The following is a 19,147-nucleotide window of genomic DNA, read 5'->3' on the forward strand; positions in this document are numbered from 1 at the left end:
ATTGGCCTTAGTACAGGACTCTTTTTAAAGGACTTTCTTCCGTTTTATTGCTAGAATGGGGAAAATTGTGCAATTTTCCCATAACCACTTGATTCTTTTCCTCTGTTATGGAGATGGAATTTTGCAAGGAGGGAACTGCCCCAGTGTGAGCTAAAGCAAGGAAAGAAAAGGCAGTTGATCCCCAGGAAAAATAGTATATTCTTCACTCTTTCACTCATACACAGGAATCTATGGTTCCATTCCTGACTTAAGAAGATGCCATTTACAGATGTGGCAAATGCATGCTTGAAGATAAAGTGCTGAGATCTCTGCCCTAAAGAGAGGTTTACATTTCACTGATTACTTCAGGGAAAACAGCTAATTCACCAAGACCACCCATATTCCTTTTCTTTAGGGTAGAATGATGATAATTAAACTAGCAGTAATATTTAAAAACTTTATATAATATTAGTACATACCAGGCCCCATTCTAAAAACTTAATACACATTAACATATTTAATTCCCATAAAAGCCTATAAGGCAATGCAGGTATTAGAGGTGCTGACCCTCCATGCAGTTGAAAATCTATGTACAACTCTTCACTCCTCCCCAAAATTACTACTTATAGCCTAGTGTTGACTAGTAAGTTACCAATAATAAAAACAGTTGATTAACACACATTTTATATGTTTTGTACATTATATTCTTACAATAAAGAAAACTAGATAAAATAAAATGGTATTAAAATCATAAGGAACAGAAAATATATTCACAGTACTGTACTGTATTTAGTAATACCATAAGCTTACATCATCTGTTTGCAAGATAAATTGTCTGTCAGTCAATACCAACATCAATATCGATGACTGTACAGCTCTGTGAATATACTAAAATTCATTGAACCATATACTTAAATGTGTATAATCTGTGAAGTGAAGTATTAGTCACTCTGATATTCGACTTTTTGTGACCCCATGGGCTATAACCGGCCAAGCTCCTCTGTCTATGAAATTCTCCAGGCAAGAATATTGGAGTGGGTTGCCATTTCCTTCTCCAGGGGAGACCAGGATCAAAGACAAGGGATCGAACTCACCAGGTGTCCTGCACTGCAGGCAGATTCTTTACCATCTGTGCTGCCAGTGAAGCCTACCTATAAAGTATACACCTAGGAAAATTTTATGGTATGTAAATTATATCTCAATAAAACTTTTAGGTCAGCAAATTCATCCTAACTACTCTACAAGAAAAGGTAATGCTGTAGTTCCCCAATAATGATGACAATATTCTTGAAAAATCTCATCACACAGGAAATCAAAGAGGAAAAATTTTATGTTTAATTGGAGTAAAGAAAGTTGCAAAGGGCTTGCCTGGTAGCTCAGTGGTAAAAAATCCTCCTGCCAATTCAGGAGACATGGGTTCGATCCCTGATCTGGATAAATCCCACATACCCCTGGGCAACTAAACCCATGCACCACAACTATTGAGCCTCCACTCTAGAGCCTGGGAGCCATACTTACTGCAGCCCACAGACCCTAGAGCCAGTGCTCCACAGCAAGAGAAGCCACCAAAAGGAGAAGCCCAGGCACCACAACTAGAGAGCAGCCCCTGCTCGCTGCAAATAGAAAAAAGCCTGCACAGCAATGAAAGCAAATAAGTAAATAAAATTATTTTAAAAACAGAAAGTTGCAGAGAAGAAAGTATGACTATGATGCAAAGATCTCATTACTATTTTATATTGCATGTGTTAACAAATTGGAAAGCATGCCCAAAACAGAAAAATGTGGTGCTTGTGTACATGAAAGAAAATGTCAGTGCCTTCATCTAGCCCATTTTGAGAACCATTAATAACAGATCAGATCAGATCAGTCACTCAGGCGTGTCCAACTCTTTGCGACCCCATGAATCGCAGCACACCAGGCCTCCCTGTCCATCACCAACTCCCGGAGTTCACTCAGACTCACGTCCATCGAGTCAGTGATGCCATCCAGCCATCTCGTCCTCTATCGTCCCCTTCTCCTCCTGTCCCCAATCCCTCCAGCATCTGAGTCTTTTCCAATGAGTCAACTCTTCACATGAGGTGGCCAAAGTACTGGAGTTTCAGCTTCAGCATCATTCCTTCCAAAGAAATCCCAGGGCTGATCTCCTTCAGAATGGACTGGCTGGATCTCCTTGCAATCCAAGGGACTCGCAAGAGTATTCTCCAACACCACAGTTCAAAAGCATCAATTCTTTGGTGCTCAGCCTTCTTCACAGTCCAACTCTCACATCCATACATGACCACAGGAAAAACCATAGCCTTGACTAGACGAACCTTTGTTGGCAAGTAATGTCTCTGCCTTTGAATATGCTATCTAGGTTGGTCATAACTTTCCTTCCAAGAAGTAAGCGTCTTTTAATGTCATGGCTGCAATCACCATCTGCAGTGATTTTGGAGCCCAGAAAAATAAAGTCTGACACTGTTTCCACTGTTTCCCCATCTATTTGTATTTACCTTTTTCTTAGCAATATCCTTCACCCAATTTCTACATGAATTTATAAATATATTTTGTACAGCCTTAGATAATATGCAAATCAAAACATCTTTCCTGTGTGTGGTTCTTCCTCTAATTTTTCCAGCTCAGGTAGCCAGTTAGTGATCCAAAATTCTAAATGTTTAAGGTCAGGAGTGATTGAACAAAACCACCATAACATTGAAAGGATAGCCATATGACCAATACAATGATTAAAAGGTAATATAAACAATCCTTTCTTAACAAATTTATTTATGTCATATCATAGCAGTGAAAATTTCTTTAGCATTTTTGTCAGCCACAGAATCATGATTTTAAGGATGCGGAGAGTCACGAGTCTTCCTTCATCTTACTTTTGGAAACAATCCACTGTCCTCCTTCTCTGATCTATTGTGTGAAACCAGTACTTCCTGCATTATCAGTAGTTTACCTCTTAGAGAATTTAAGGGTTTAACTCTTCAAGAAGATTTTTATTTTAATCCTGTTTAACTAGAATTCCAAAGGAATCTGCCTCCCCAGAAAATTTAAAATTAAGCAACTTTTTGTATATTGTGCCAACTCCTATATTAACTTCAGTTAGGTTCACATCGAAGGCATCCAATAAATGAGAAATTTATCTCCCATTCTGTTTTTCCAGGATTTTACTATTTAGTTCAGTAAATCATTCAAGAATCAAAAATCTTTGTGATTATTTTACAACTAAATTAGCCCAACGAAAATAAATCCAATGAAGATACTAAGGGGTTTTAAAAGACCAGAGAGCTGAAAGTGAAGAACATAGCAGATGTCCCATAGCACTAATATAGAAACTAGGACTCCATCTAAGGGAGCAAGAATAGCATCGCACTTAGGAACACAGAGGTCTTCCATGGTGGCTCAGATGGCAAAGAATCTGCCTGCAATGCAGGAGACCTGGGTTCAGTCCCTGGGTTGGGAAGATCCCCTGGAGAAGCAAATGGCAATCCACCCCAGTATTCTTGCCTGGAGAATCCCAAAGACAGAGGATCCTGGTGGGCTACAGTCTATGGGGTCACAAAGAGTTGGACATGACTGAGTCGCTAACACTAGGAGCGTAGACCTGGGATCCAGAATATCTCCAATTTGTTTCATGCTTCTGCTACTAACGAGTTTTATCATCTTGGAGAAATTACTTATCCTTACTGTGCCTCAGTTTATCCATCTGTAAAATAGACATACATAGCATACCCATATTATGTTTAGTCACTCAGTCATATCTGACTCTTTGTGACCCCATGGACTGTAGCCTGACAGGCTCCTCTGTCCATGGAGATTCTTGAAGAATACTGGAGTGGGTTGCCATGCCCTCCTCCAGAGGATCTTCCCAACCCAGGGACCAAACCCAGGTGTCCCACATTGCAGGCAGATTCTTTACCACCTGAGCTTCCACCAGGGAAGCTCTACAAGTACCGATACCATAAAATATTTGTCAGCATTAAATGGGTAAACACACATACAACATTTCAAATATTGTCTGAGATAAGTGTTGAATATTACTGTCTTATAGACCATTGATTCTCAATCCAGGAAGGAAGGCACATGTCTGAATCACCCGGCAAGGTTTCTACTTATTCCATTTACCCTTTCCCACTCCCAAGGACTATACTGTGTGTTAGGGAGCCTCAAATATTTTTATTCAGGGAAGTGACATGATATCTGCTCATTACAAAAGTCTTTCTGGGAGCACTATACAGAGAGAGAGGAAAGAAAGATCTCAAAGCCCTCTGCAGATGTTCAGATAATGATCTGAAAGCCATAGGAACAGAAAAGGACAAAATGGCTACAAGATATGTTTACCAAAGTAAAAGTGATAGAGCCTAGTCACCTGGTGAGTGTAGGATGCCATCCGTGTTTCTGCTTTAGGGTCTGCAATGGACAGAGCTAGCACATCTAAGAAGGAATTAGAATAAAAAGCATTTATCTTCTTCACAACTAGTAAACTAGTAAATCTGCACTCAGCAGTACACTCATTAGGAGTAACTGCAAAGCAGACTCAACAAGAGTCTATTTATTACTTTTGCCTCTCTAAAGAAAATTTGCATCTCTTCTTTAAAGCACGCAAAATCTACCAGTTGCTCCTCTTCTCCAAGATCATAGGTATCTTTCCTGTGTCTCTTATTAATACCAAAACCTTGGCGTTAGTAATTCTACTGGCAACAGACTCCTAAGGATGTTGACATAGTGTTCAAGTCATCCAGCTACTAGTTAATACTTCTGAGTTAACATTCTTAACTGCTCTTTAAAACTGAAACTTAAGAGACAGAACATGATGGAGGATGACACTGGGAATATGCCCTCAGCCTGCACATCCAGACCCACTTTGTCCATGACAGCAAGCTTTGATGGAGAAGTCATCTTGCACAAACCAAATGATCAGTCCTCTTCCAGTGTAAAGATATGATCCCATAAGGATATTACGGGATGAAAGAAGAATCACAAGTAAGTAAGCAAAACTGGGAAAACTAGGTCATCTCAGGGCTTGAGTTGAGAAAGAGTCAAGAAACAATGTATTTCAACAGTTCAGGTGCCATCCCACAATGTGCTAGAACAATTCGTATAGCAGGGTAACAAGATCTGAAATTCCAAATCAGTCCAGGGGGCACCAGTGCCTAGAAATTGTACATGATTCTTAGAGAAAATTGATGTAATGTGCCACATTGATGGAAGAGCCAACAAGGTTTTTATTTTAATGATCGAACTGAATTCTGAAATTAAGCACAGCAGGTAGGAAATGGATCTAGCACAGATGTCAAAAGCTATCATTGGCTTTTTGTAATAAAATACTTTCTCCCCTCCTATAGCCCAGGCCAGTGGTCTATGTAGGTCACTGATGTTGAACACAGAGAAAAACAAAATTACAAGTGTGAGTGTTTTTCTGAGGAAAATTTGAAAAATTACTGATATTCAAAGATCCTTTTATTTTAGCATATCTTTCATTACTACATAATAATAGCAAAGGTACCATATTTTCCAGTGATCATATTATTGCATCACAGGCAAAATATTAAAAAATAAACAGTTTAAATATGCACCAGATAAAAGAAAAAAATAAATGGTGCCAGAATTCTATCCGGCACCTGACCATTCAGCAAACTTTGAATGGCAATGACTACAGCCCTAACCTGGGGCTAATTCTTATTTTCACACAATTTAGATAATCTTTTCTCTGATACATAAGTTTTTCCTCCAAAAATGGCTTTTTCCTTCCCATTTTCCAGCTTTCTACATAAGAAGGTCTAGAATAATTTTGTAGGTGATTTTTTAACTGATTTCTTATGGAATTATTTGCTCATCTTAGTCACTGCTATCTATATTGAACACAGAATGGCAAATTTTTCTGACATTTATCATTATTTCTAAAGATAAGATCAACAAAGAAGAAGTTTGATCTTTTAATCAAAATTATTTTCAATCACAGAAAACCCATGAACCATTTCTATTTTTATTAAACACACCTGATTCTTTATTACTAGTGAAAACATTTACCTATGTGGTATAATTCAAAGGACACCAGTAAGCCTTTGTTGCACTCAAGTCTTCCAAATCATCAGTAAAACATTAAGCCATTTCACAACTAAATGTTCAGATTAGATTCAGATTAGTCGCTCAGTCATGTCTGACTCTTTGCGACCCCATGAATCGCAGCACTCCAGGCCTCCCTGTCCATCACTAACTCCCGGAGTTCACTCAGACTAATATCCATCAAGTCAGTGATGCCATCCAGCCATCTCATCCTCTGTTGTCCCCTTCTCCTCTTGCCCTCAATCCCTCCCAGCATCAGAGTCTTTTCCAATGAGTCAACTCTTCGCATGAGGTGGCCAAAGTACTGGAGTTTCAGCTTGAGCATCATTCCTTCCAAAGAAATCCCAGGGCTGATCTCCTTCAGAATGCACTGGATGGATCTCCTTGCAGTCCAAGGGACTCTCAAGGGTCTTCTCCAACACCACAGTTCAAAAGCATCAATTCTTCGGTGCTCAGCCTTCTTCACAGTCCAACTCTCACATCCATACATGACCACAGGGAAAACCATAGCCTTGACTAGACGAACCTTTGTTGGTAAAGTAATGTCTCTGCTTTTGAATATGCTATCTAGGTTGGTCATAACTTTCCTGTTAGGTATTTTAAATCTTTACATGGGCTTCTCCTTTAAATGCAATCTGTTAAATATAAATAACTCTGGGAAAGGCAGTGTTTCAAGGTAATTAATTTTTCATAGTTTTAATAAGTCATTGAAACTGACCTTTGGAATATAGAGAAGTTCAATGAAATCATAAGCAAAATGAAAAGACAACCAACAGAATTAGAGAAAATACAAATGATGTGACTGTCAAGAGCTTAATTTCCAAAATATACAGATAGTTCATACAACTTGACAACAACAACAAGAAAAACAGTTGAAAAATTGGCACAAGATGTAAACAGACGTTTCTCCAAAGAAGAAACACAGATGGCCAATAAGCATACGAAAAGGTGCTCAACACTGCTAATCATTAGAGAAATGCAAATCAAAACTATATTGAGGTACCAATAAAGGACCATCATTAAAAAGTCTAAAAATTTCAAATGCTGGAGAGGCTATGGAGAAAAGAGAACCTTCCTACAATATTGGTAGGAATGTAAGTTGGTGCAGCCACTGTAGAACACAGCACACAGGTTCCTCAGAAAACTAAAACTAGAATTACTATATGATCCGGCAATCCCACTCCTGGGCATATAACCAGACAAAACAGTAATCCAAAAAGATATGTGCACCCCTATGTTCATAGCAGCACATTCACAATAATCCAGACATGGAAACAACCTAAATGTCCAGGGAAAAGATGAATGGATAAAGAAGATGTGGTACATATACACTGTTGAATACTACTCAGCCATAACAAAGACCAAAATAATGTCATTTGCAACATGGATGTAACTTGAGATTATTATCCTAAGTGAAGTTAGCCAGAAAGAGAAAGAAAAATATTATAGGATATCACTTACATGTGGAATCTAAAATATGACACAAGTGAACATATCTATGAAACAGAAACAGAATCATGGACATAGAGAACAGATTGGTGTTTGCCAAGGGGGAGAGGGATGGGGAGGGAGGAAGTGGGAGATTGGGTTAACCAGATGCAAACTGGTACATACAGAATGTATAAACCACAAGGCCCCACTGTATAGCAGAGGGAGCTATATTTAATATCCTATGATAAACCATAGTGGAAAAGAATAAGAAAAAGAATCTGTACATTTATTATTTATATATATATATAGCTGAGTCACTTTGCTGTACAATAATAATTAACACAACATTGTAATTCAATTACACTTCAATAAAATAGTAAAAAAAAAAAAAAAAGAAAGAAAGAAAAACCTCAGTGTATAAATAAGGTGAAGCAAATGGGATTAGAACCTTGTCCATATTTCTTTCCTCAAATCTACATGTCCCCTGAGGTACCTCTATGAAATTTCAATGATTCTTGACAACAAATTTGAATACTCTTACAATTGAGAAAGGAGTATGTCAAGGCTATATATTGTCACCCTGTTTATTTAACTTATATGCAGAATAAGTCATGCAAAATGCGAGGTTGGATGGCTCACAAGCTGGAATAAAGAGTGCTGGGAGCAATATCAGCAATCTAAGATATGCAGATAATACCACCTTATGGCAGAAAGGAAAGCAAAGAGGAACTAAAGAGCCTCTTGATGAAGGTGAAAGAGGAGGTTGAAAGTGATGGCTTAAAACTCAACATTCAAAACACTAAGATCATGGAATCTGGTCCATCATTTCATGACAAATAGATAGGGGAAAAGTAGAAACAGTGACAGACTTTCTTGGGCTCAAAAATCAATGTGGATAGTGACTCCAGTCACACAGTTAAAAGACCCTGCTCCTTGGAAGAAAAACTATGACAAACCTAGCCAGCATATTAAAAAGCAGAGACAGCCCTTTGCTGACAAAGGTCCATATACTCAAAGCTATGGTGTTTCCAGTAGTTATGTATGGATGTGAGAGCTGGACCATAAAGAAGGCTGGAAGCTGAAGAACTGATGCTTTGGAACCGTGATACTGGAGAAGACTCTTGAGAGTCTCTTGGACAGCAAGAAGATCAAACCAGTAGTTCTAAAATGAAATCAACCCTGAATATTCATTAGCAGGACTGATGCTGAAGCTACAGCTCCAATACTTAGACCACATAATGCAAAGAACTGACTCATTTGAAAAGAACAGGATGCTGGGAAAGACTGAAAGCAGAAGGAGAAGGGGATGACAGAGGACAAGATGGTTGGATGACATCGCTGACCCAATGAACATGAATTTGAGCAAATTCCATGAGACACAGAAAGACAGGGAAGCCTGGCATGCTGCCATTCATGGGGATGCAAAAGTTGAACATGACTTAGTGATTGCACAACAGCAACAATGCAAAAAAAAAGCACTTTGAGGAATACCAAAAACTATGTCAAAATGGATCATAGATTTAAATTTGAAACTTAAAATTATAAATCTTCTAGAAGAAAACAACTTTTTTTAATCTTTTAGGAAAAGAATTTTAAACATAACATTGAAACCTCCTTTCATTAAAAAAAATAATTGATGGGACTCACACAAAATGCAGAACTTCTGCTCTTTTAAAGGGCTTCCCTTGTAGCTCAGTTGGTAAAGAATCTGCCTGCAATGCAGGAGACCTGGGTTCGATCCCCATGTTGGAAGATACTCTGAAGAAGGGAATGGCAATCCACTCCAGTATTCTTACCTGGAGAATCCCATGGACAGAGGAGCCTGGCGGGCTACAGTCTATAGGGTCGCAAGAGTCTGACACAACTTAATGACTAAACCACCACCATCAAAAATACTTTTAAAAGAATAAAATACTATTTGCAGCCTGGTTGAAATATTTGCAAATCATATCAGATAAAGGACGTACATCCAGAACAGATAATTCTCAAAAACCAATAATAACAAAATAAAAATTGGACAATATCCTTTAATAAACACTTCATCAAAATGCAAGGATAGTAACTAAGCAAATCTGACAGCAGCTCAATGTGTTTGGTCATTAGGCATTTAATATAAATTAAATCAATGAGATACCTTTAGCTGCATGCATCCTAAGTTGCTGCAGTCATGTCCAACTTGTTACAATCCACTGGACTGCAGGCTCCTCTGTCCATGAGGTTCTCCAGGCCAGAATGCTGGAGTGGATTGCTGTGTCCTCCTCCAGGGGATCTTCCCAACCCAGGGACTGAACCAGCATCTCCTGTCTCCTGCATTGGCAGGCAGGTTCTTTACCACTAGCACCATTTCAGGAGCCTGAGATACCTTTGCACAAATGTCTAAAAAGACTGACTAATTAGATCAATTGAAAAGTGGAGCAACAAAAAATCTCATAATCTGCTGGTCGGAATGAAAATTGATAAAACCACTTTCAAAAACAATGTGGCTACTTCATTTTTTTTTAAGTTAAATATATAACTCCTTGTTGGAGGAGATCCAACCAGTCCATCCTAAAGGAAATCAGTCCTGGGTGTCCATTGGAAAGACTGATGTTGAAGCTGAAACTCCAATATTTTGGCCACCTGATGCGAAGAGCTGACTCATTTGAAAAGATCCTGATGCTGGGAAAGATTGAGGGCAGGAGGAGAAGGGGACAACAGAGGATGAGATGGTTGGATGGCATCACTGACTCAAGGGACATGGGTTTGGGTGGACTCTGGGAGTTGGTGATGGACAAAGAGGCCTGGTGTGCTGCAGTTCATGGGGTCGCAAAGAATTGGACATGACTGAGCAACTGAACTGAACTGATTGCATCCCTAAATGACAACCCACTTAGTATTATTATTCTTGCCTCAAAAATTCCATAAACAGAGGAGCCTGCCAGGGTACAATCCATGAGGTCACAAAAGAGTCAGACTCGATTGAGCAACTGAGTATGCATGCACACATTATCCAGTCATTCAAATCTTTGACATTCAGCCAAAAGAAATAAAAACATATGGCATAAAGTCACAATTATGCAAGATACCATTCTAGAGATCATCTGTATAACATTGTCCTTACACTTATATTTTATTATACACAAAAATTTGTCATGAGGGTTCATATCATGCTAAACATTCATATCACAACTATATCTATATATTTAAAGTTCACACATTGTTTATTAGCTGCTTTATATTTGAATAGCATATTTGTGGACAACAATCAGGTAAATGGCTAAATAAACTGCTATTTCATACATTAGACTATTACTTTGAAGTATAAATAAATAAACTATTAATTCACATATTATCAATAAATGTAAGATAATCAGATGGAATGAAGCCAGAAAAATAAATACATATGACCCCATTACTATAACATTCTATAAATTGAAAGCAAAACTGAAAAAAAAAAAAAAAAACTGATCAAGGGCTGCCTGGGTTAGAGGGAAAGAGCAGAAGAAAGTGTACAAAAGTACAGGGATCTTTTGGGATGATAGATATGTTAATAATCTTGATTGAGATGATGGATTCATGAGTGTATATGTATGTCAAACAGCACCTTTTGTTTTCAAAATGTATGCAACTTACTGTATTGGGTTGGTACAAGCATAATTGTACTTCCCTTGTGCCTCAGCTGATAAAGTATCCACCTGCAATGTGGGAGACCTGAGTTCGATCCCTGGGTTGAGAAGATCCCCTGGAGAAGGGAACAGCTACCCACTAGAGTATTCTGGCCTGGAGAATTCCATGGACTTTATGGTCCATGGGGTTGCAAAGAGTTGGACATGACTGAGTAGCTTTCACTTTCACTTTCAAACATATCTGTAGTTTCAGAACATGAATTTTAATTCATTATAACTAGGATCAAACACATTTATTAATCAAAATAGGAACCATTATAATCAACACATTTTTGCCAACAAGAAATAAGTTGGTTTATTCCTGCAGCATAAAAATCCATGCTTTGGGATTCAACAAACTCTTGGAAAGCATCTTCTGCCTCCTGCTGATTGTGGAAGCATTTTCCCTGCAAAGAGTTGTCAAGATGCTTGAAGAAGTGGTAATCATTTGGCGAAGTGTCAGGTGAACATGGCGGAATATGGAAGCAACCTAGATGTCCATCAGCAGATGAGTGGATAAGAAAGCTATGGTACATATATACAATGGAGTATTACTCAGCCATTAAAAAGAATACATTTGAATCAGTTCTAATGAGGTGGATGAAACTGGAACCTATTATACAGAGTGAAGTAAGCCAGAAAGAAAAACACCAATACAGTATACTAACACATATATATGGAATTTAGAAAGATGGTAACAATAACCCTGTGTACGAGACAGCAAAAGAGACACTGATATATAGATCAGTCTTATGGACTCTGTGGGAGAGGGAGAGGGTGGGGAGATTTGGGAGAATGGCATTGAAACATGTATAATATCATGTATGAAATGAGTCGCCAGTCCAGGTTCGATGCACGATACTGGATGCTTGGGGCTGGTGCACTGGGATGACCCAGAGGGAGGGTATGGGGAGGGAGGAGGGAGGAGGGTTCAGGATGGGGAATGCGGGTATACCTGTGGCGGATTCATTTCGATGTTTGGCAAAACTAATACAATACTGTAAAATTTTAAAATAAAATAAAATAAAAAAAAAAACTTTGTAGCACAATTCATTTAACATTTGAAGTGTTGATTGTGAGACCTGCAGTTGGACATTGTCATGAAGAAGAATTGGGCTGTATCTGTTGACCAATGCCAGCTGCAGACATTGCAGTTTTTGGTGCATCTAATTGATTTGTTGAGCATACTTCTCAGGTGTAATGGTTTCACCAGGATTCAGAAAGCTGTATTGGTTCAGACGGGCAGCAGACTAACAAGCAGTGACCACGACCTTTTATTTTTTGGTGCAAGTTTGGCTTTGGGAAGTGCTTTGGAGCATCTTCTGGCTATAATCACTGAGCTGGTCATCACTGGCTGTCATATAAAATCTACCTTTCATTGCATGTCACAATCTGATCAAGAAAAGGTTTGTTGTTGTTGCAAGATGACACTACAGAATGATGTTTTTGTTTTGTTTTGTTTTGTGGTCAGCTCATGTGGCATCACTTATTGAGTTTTTCACCTTTCCAATTTGCTTCAAATGTCAATTGCCCATAGCGTGGTTGACATTGAATTCTTTGGCAACTTCTTATTTAGTTGTAAGAAGATCAGCTTAGATGATGGCTCTCAGTTGGTCATTGTCAACTTCTGATGACCGGGCACTATGTTCTTCATCTTCAAGTCTCTGGTCTCCTTTGCAAATCTTCTTGAACCACCACTGCACTGTAAGTTCAGCAGCAGTTTATGGGCCAAATGCATTGCTGATGTGTGTTGTCTCCACAGCTTTATGACTCATCTTGAACTCGAATAAGGAAATTACTCAAATTTGTTTTTTGTCTAACATCATTTCCATAGTTTAAAATAAATATAAAATACACAGCAAGTAATAAGTCATGAACAAAAATATAAAGTGAGAATTGGGCATTAAAATAATGTTTAACCTAACCACATTTATTTAAGAAAGTATTCCAATATCAAACAGCAAATTTCAACAATGCAAAACCGCAGTTATTTTTGTACCTGCCTAATAATCACCACAGATGGTGATTGCAGCCATGAAATTAAAAGACGCTTACTCCTTAGAAGGAAAGTTATGACCAACCTAGATAGCATATTCAAAAGCACAGACATTACTTTGCCAACAAAGGTCTGTGTAGTCAAGTCTATGGTTTTTCCAGTGGTCATGTATGGATGTAAGAGTTGGGCTACAAAGAAAGCTGAGCATCAAAGAATGGGTGCTTCTGAACTGCGGTGTTGGAGAAGACTCTTGAGAGTCCCTTGGACTGCAAGGAGATCCAACCAGTCCATCCTAAAGGAGATCAGTCCTGGGTGTTCATTGGAAGGGCTGATGTTGAAGCTGAAACTTCAATACTTTGGCCACCTGATGCGAAGAGCTGACTCATTTGAAAAGACCCTTGATGCCGGGAAAGATTGAGGGCAAGAGAAGGGGACAACAGAGGATGAGATGGTTGGATGGCATCATCAACTCGATGGGCATGGGTTTGGGTGGACTCCGGGAGTTGGTGATGGGCAGGAAGGCCTGGCGTGCTGAGGTTCATGGGGTCACAAAAAGTCGGACAGGACTGAGATGGAACTGAATTGAATATGTCTCTTAAACCTCAATAAAGCTGTTAGAAACAAATTCTGAATGTATCAAAAATATAAAGAAGAAAATTTAAAGCAAAAGGAAGAATTATATATTATGGAGGTAAGTGTTGAGCATATGTGACTACATAGAGGTGACCTGCACCCATTCTTGTGGGGACATGGAAGAATATTTTAGCTAGGCCAAGTGTGAACATTCTAGGCTGAGAAAGTAACATGTTCTCATAGAGTAGAGGCTCCAGTTGAACTAATAGAGCAAAGCTAGCAAATTATGACAAATAAATAGTGATCAAAAACTTAAGTGTTATCCTGCCCATTATCCTTCTCTGACATGCCACAGCCCAATTTCTAGAACAACTAGTAGCCCGTGAGGAGGGAAAAATATAATCTCTAGTGATTTGATAAAAAAAAAAATAACAAGCTCCATAGAAAAGCGGAAATGCTCATTGGCTGTATCAATACAAATCTATTGACAAAAACTATTTCACCCCATCATCAACCTTGCTTTTTCACTATTTATATACTAATCTCATTTGAACAGGGAAAATGGAACAGGGTGGAGTAAATAGAGGAAAATAATAGAATGGGAAAGACTAAAGATCTCTTCAAGAGAATTAGAGATACCAAGGGAACATTTCATGCAAACATGTGCACAATACAGGACAGAAATGGTATGGACCTGACAGAAGCAGAAGATATTAAGAAAAGGTAGCAAGAATACACAGAAGAAATATACAAAAAAGATCTTCACTGCCCAGATAATCACAATGGTGTGATCACTCACCTAGAGCCAGACATCCTGGAATGCGAAGTCAAGTGGGCCTTAGGAAGCAGCACTACAAACAAAGCTAGTGGAGGTGATGGAATTCCAGTTGAGCTATTGCAAATCCTAAAAGATGATGCTGTGAAAGTGCTGTACTCAATATGCCAGCAAATTTGGAAAACTCAGCAGTGGCCACAGGACTGGAAAAGGTCAGTTTTCATTCCAATCCCAAAGAAGGGCAATGCCAAAGAATGCTCAAACTACTGCACAATTGCATTCACTCCACATGCTAGTAAAGTAATGCACAAAATCTTCCAAACCAGGCTTCAATAGTACGTAACCATGAACTTCCCGATGTTCAAGCTGGATTTAGAAAAAGCAGAGAAACCAGAGATCAAATTGCCAACATCCGTTGGATCATCAAAAAAGTGAGAGAGTTCCAGAAAAATATCTACTTCTGCTTTATTGACTATGTCAATGCCTTTGACTATGTGGATCACAATAAACTGTGGGAAATTACTATAGAGATGGGAATAGCAAACCACCTGACCTGCATCCTGAAAAATCTGTATGCAGGTCAAGCAGCAACAGTTAGAATTGAACTTGGAACAATAGACTTGTTTCAAATTAGGAAAGGAGTACATCAAAGCTATATATTGTCATCCTGCTTATTTAACTTATATGCAGAATACATCATGAGAAATGCTGGACTGGATGAAGCACAAGTTGGAATCAAGATTTCCAGGAGAAATATCAATAACCTCAGATATGCAGATGACACCACGCTTATGGCAGAAAACAAAGAAGAACTAAAGAGCTTCTTGATGCAAGTGAAAGAGAAGAGTGAGAGATGGCTTAAAACTCAACATTCAGGCAACTAAGATCATGGCATCTGGTCCCATCACTTCATGGCAAAAAGATGGAGAAACAATGGAAGCAGTGGCAGACTTTATTTTGGGGGCTCCAAAATCACTGCAGATAGTGACTGCAGCCAAGAAATTAAAAGATGCTTGCTCCTTGGAAGAAAAGTTATGACCAACTTAGACAGCATTTTACAAAGCAGAGACATTACTTTGCCAACAAAGGTCCATCTAGTCAAAGCTTTGGTTTTTCTAGTAGTCATGTAGATGTGAGAGTTGGACTATAAAGAAAGCTGAGTGCCAAAGAATGGATGCTTCTGAACTGTGGTGTTGGAGAAGACTCCTGAGAGTCCCTTGGACTGCAAAGAGATCCAACCAGTCCATCCTAAAGGAAATCAGTCCTGAATATTCATTGGAAGGACTGATGCTGAAGCTGAAACTCCAATAATTTGGCCACCTGTTGTGAACAACGGACTCATTGGAAAAGACCTTGATGCTGTGAAAAATTGAAGGCAGGAGGAGAAGGGGATGACAGAGGATGAGATGGTTGGATGGCATCCCCGACTTGATGGACATGAGTTTGAGTAATCTTCGGGTGTTGGTGATGGACAGGGAAGCCTGGCATGCTGCAGTCCATGGAGTCGCAAAGAGTTGGAGATGACTGAGCAACTGAACTGCACTGGGTAGAAAATACCTAAACTGGGTTGAGCTTTCTAACAGAGGCCATTATGGTGCTGAGACACCAGAAAGTTCCCCTAATATTGTGTGGGGTGCACACAAATTCAGCATAGAGGCTTCCGTTTGGTGTTTGTAAGTCTTCTCCAGATAGAGAATCTTGCAAACGATAGATTGCAAGGAAAGAAGATTGCTGAGATCGTGGATGGCCAAAGTTTTTCTTTTTCTAATTTGATGTATCCATCAGTTAAAAAAATGATTAACTCCACCCCAAAATCTATTTAGTTTTTTAAAATAAATTACATAAATGCAACAGTGTCAGAATATATTATATTATTTAAACCCAACACAAGGTGCCAATGAACAATGATAAAATGTATAAATATATATACTATACACATATAAGCTATATAAAGCTGCATAGCCATATAAATTCTGATCTTTCTTCTGAGGTCAGCCTCTCTGTGGCAAATATGCCTCATTTTGGATGACCTGGCTCTAGATTGAAAGTGAAGTCACTCAGTCGTGTCTGACTCTTTGCGACCCCATGGACTGTAGCCTACCAGGCTCCTCCCTCCATGGGATTCTCCAGGCAAGAGTACTGGAGTGGTTGGTATTTCCTTCTCCAGGGGATCTTCCCGATCCAGGGATCGAACCCGGGTCTCCTGCATTCCAGGCAGACGCTTTAACCTCTGAGCCACCAGGGAAGCCACCAGGAAGGCTCTAGATTAGTTTGTACCAAATTGAGATCACCTGAGTTTGCCAGAAATATGAGAAGTGCTGATTGAGGCCTCAGCCCTGGACTTCAGTAATAATATTTTATTCTTGCCTTTAAAAATGAAACCATTTCCAATTCATGTGATTTTTATTCATAAATAAAAAGGAGGGGTAGGGAAGGTGGAGGAAGGAATCTTTGTTCAAGATTCCAAATGCAGCTTGACCTCTGTTTTTAAAAATTCAGATGGCAACCAAATTGGGCCTCTTGGGAACATAGAAGATCAGGTGAGAACTTAATTTCTTAGAGAAACTTAACCAGCTCCCCAGAATGTCATACTGGATTATTAGGAGGTGAGGAGAAACAGGTGGGTCTTACCAAATGTGAAGCCCAAGTAAAATACATGATGGCAGTTACCAAAATCATAATGCATCTCACTGTTACTGCCCACAAATCCTTGTACATATGCAAACACCCATTGCTAACTCTTTAGAAGAGCAAATATTTGCAAAGCAAGGCTTATGCAAACCAGAAACTAATTACCAATGTTTGTTTCCAGCCAATTTTTGCAAATTAAAATTCTAGCCCAGCCAAGAAAGTGTCTTTTAAAATAAGCTGGATTATCAATATTTATAAGTGATTAATCATTAGAAATGATATTACATACTTAAACTGTGGCCCATCTAACTTTTTTCCCATTGTATGAAATGTATATTCTTTATGAGATAGTCTAGCAAAATAGCCACAAATTTCTTTAACTCTATAAGCATCCCTAACTCTCATAAATCAACATATATTTAAATATTTAACATATGCCAAAAATATAAAATATGGGTTTTTTTATTTAAGTCTATATCACCAGGGCAATTTTCATCAATTGAAGCCACAGTAATTACCATTTATTACCACTAGAATAATGTATAATCCCTCACTTTCTGTTTTCAAAGCATGTGGTTGGTTAAAGATACGGTTGAAATAAAATTCATGGCAGTATACTTGGAGATAATTCTATGCTCTCTTATGAAATGGATTTTACCGAAGTAAGTAAAGGTAAAGGAAAGGAAAATGTAGGAGATGCTAAGCAAATAATTGCCCATTTAGTTTATTAAGTGTCCTAGTTTGCATTTAATGAAGGAAAGTAGAATTTATTGATTGCCATCAAATGCCTAATATTATCAAACTAGTTCACATTTTCTAATTTAGTTTTTAAAACAATACATGTATAGAACAGTCTTTTGGACTCTGTGGGAGAGGGAGAGGGTGGGATGATTTGGGAGAATGGTATTGAAATATGTATAATATCATATATGAAACGAGTCGCCAGTCCAGGTTCGATGCACGATACTGGATGCTTGGGGCTGGTGCACTGGGATGACCCAGAGGGATGGTATGGGGAGGGAGGAGGGAGGAGGGTTCAGGATGGGGAACACATGTATACCTGTGGTGGATTCATTTCGATATTTGGCAAAACCAATACAATATTGTAAAGTTCAAAAATAAAATTTAAAAAAAAATGACAGAAAGCATAAAACAATGATGAGGAAAGGAGAGGGGAGGTCTGAAGTTTGTTCAAGATCACAAAGATGCCCTCCATGCCAGTGTTTGAAATCTCTCTTTTAATTTAAAACCTGTCATTTTTCCCTCTCTTCTTTTTGCCATCATATAAAATTTAAGCTTTAACTTATTTCTTTATATCAATGTCCAACCCTAAAATTTCAAAAATGCTTCTTCGGCTTTAAAGAAACTAATTAGAACCTGTTAGAGAGTCTAAGAAAACATAAGATTGCTATATGCAAATAATGAAATCTGAAGAATTTATTTTAACCTTCAAGAAAAACCAGACTGCATTCTTCGTAAAGTTTGTTCAACATAAAGTAGATGCTATTTAAAAAGTTTAATGCAGACCACGGTAGAAAAATGCCCATTGCCAAGTCCTTCACGGCTCACCATAAATGTGAACAGCAAAGTGCTATCCATTTTAAAATCAATCAAGGTGATGCAATGCTTAAAATGCAATTGATTTTGGCTAATTTGCAAGTAGAAAGGTTTAGAACTTGAATAATTTCTTTTCCACTTTAGCTAGTTCAACAGCCTAGTCAATGTGTTGCCTAATTATTAGCCTTGTTTATTTATTTATTTACTTTAGATAATTCCTGAGTGAGACAACTTTTGATTTATTTTCAACTGCCCTTGTAGAGATGAAAGAGACCACAAACCAAAATTAAAAAAAAAAAAACTCATCGGGTGAGCAACATGAAGAAAAACCTCAAATGCAAGAACTACAATTTCCAAGCTGTGTGTTTAGAATTAAAAAAAAAAAAAATACTGAAAACAATTAAGAGACTCCATTTCAGCCTCCTATTACTGATTAGGCTGAAAAACAAAGAGAAGAAATAGGAAGAAAACCACTGCAAATTCCATTAGGGACAGATTAGAAGGATGTTA

The 19,147-nt window shown here is 38.3% G+C and overlaps 1 non-coding gene across 1 annotated transcript; it reads right to left on the bottom strand.

The window, feature by feature from the left end:
- Positions 1–16,622: 16,622 nt before the first annotated feature.
- Positions 16,623–16,705, bottom strand: TRNAS-GGA (transfer RNA serine (anticodon GGA)). Its single transcript has one exon. It is a non-coding gene; the product is annotated as a tRNA-Ser (tRNA).
- Between the last annotated feature and the right edge of the window lie 2,442 nt (positions 16,706–19,147).

The sequence above is a fragment of the Bos taurus genome, chromosome 1 (genome assembly GCF_002263795.3).
Source record: "Bos taurus isolate L1 Dominette 01449 registration number 42190680 breed Hereford chromosome 1, ARS-UCD2.0, whole genome shotgun sequence".
In the NCBI taxonomy this organism is placed as follows: Eukaryota; Metazoa; Chordata; class Mammalia; order Artiodactyla; family Bovidae; genus Bos; species Bos taurus.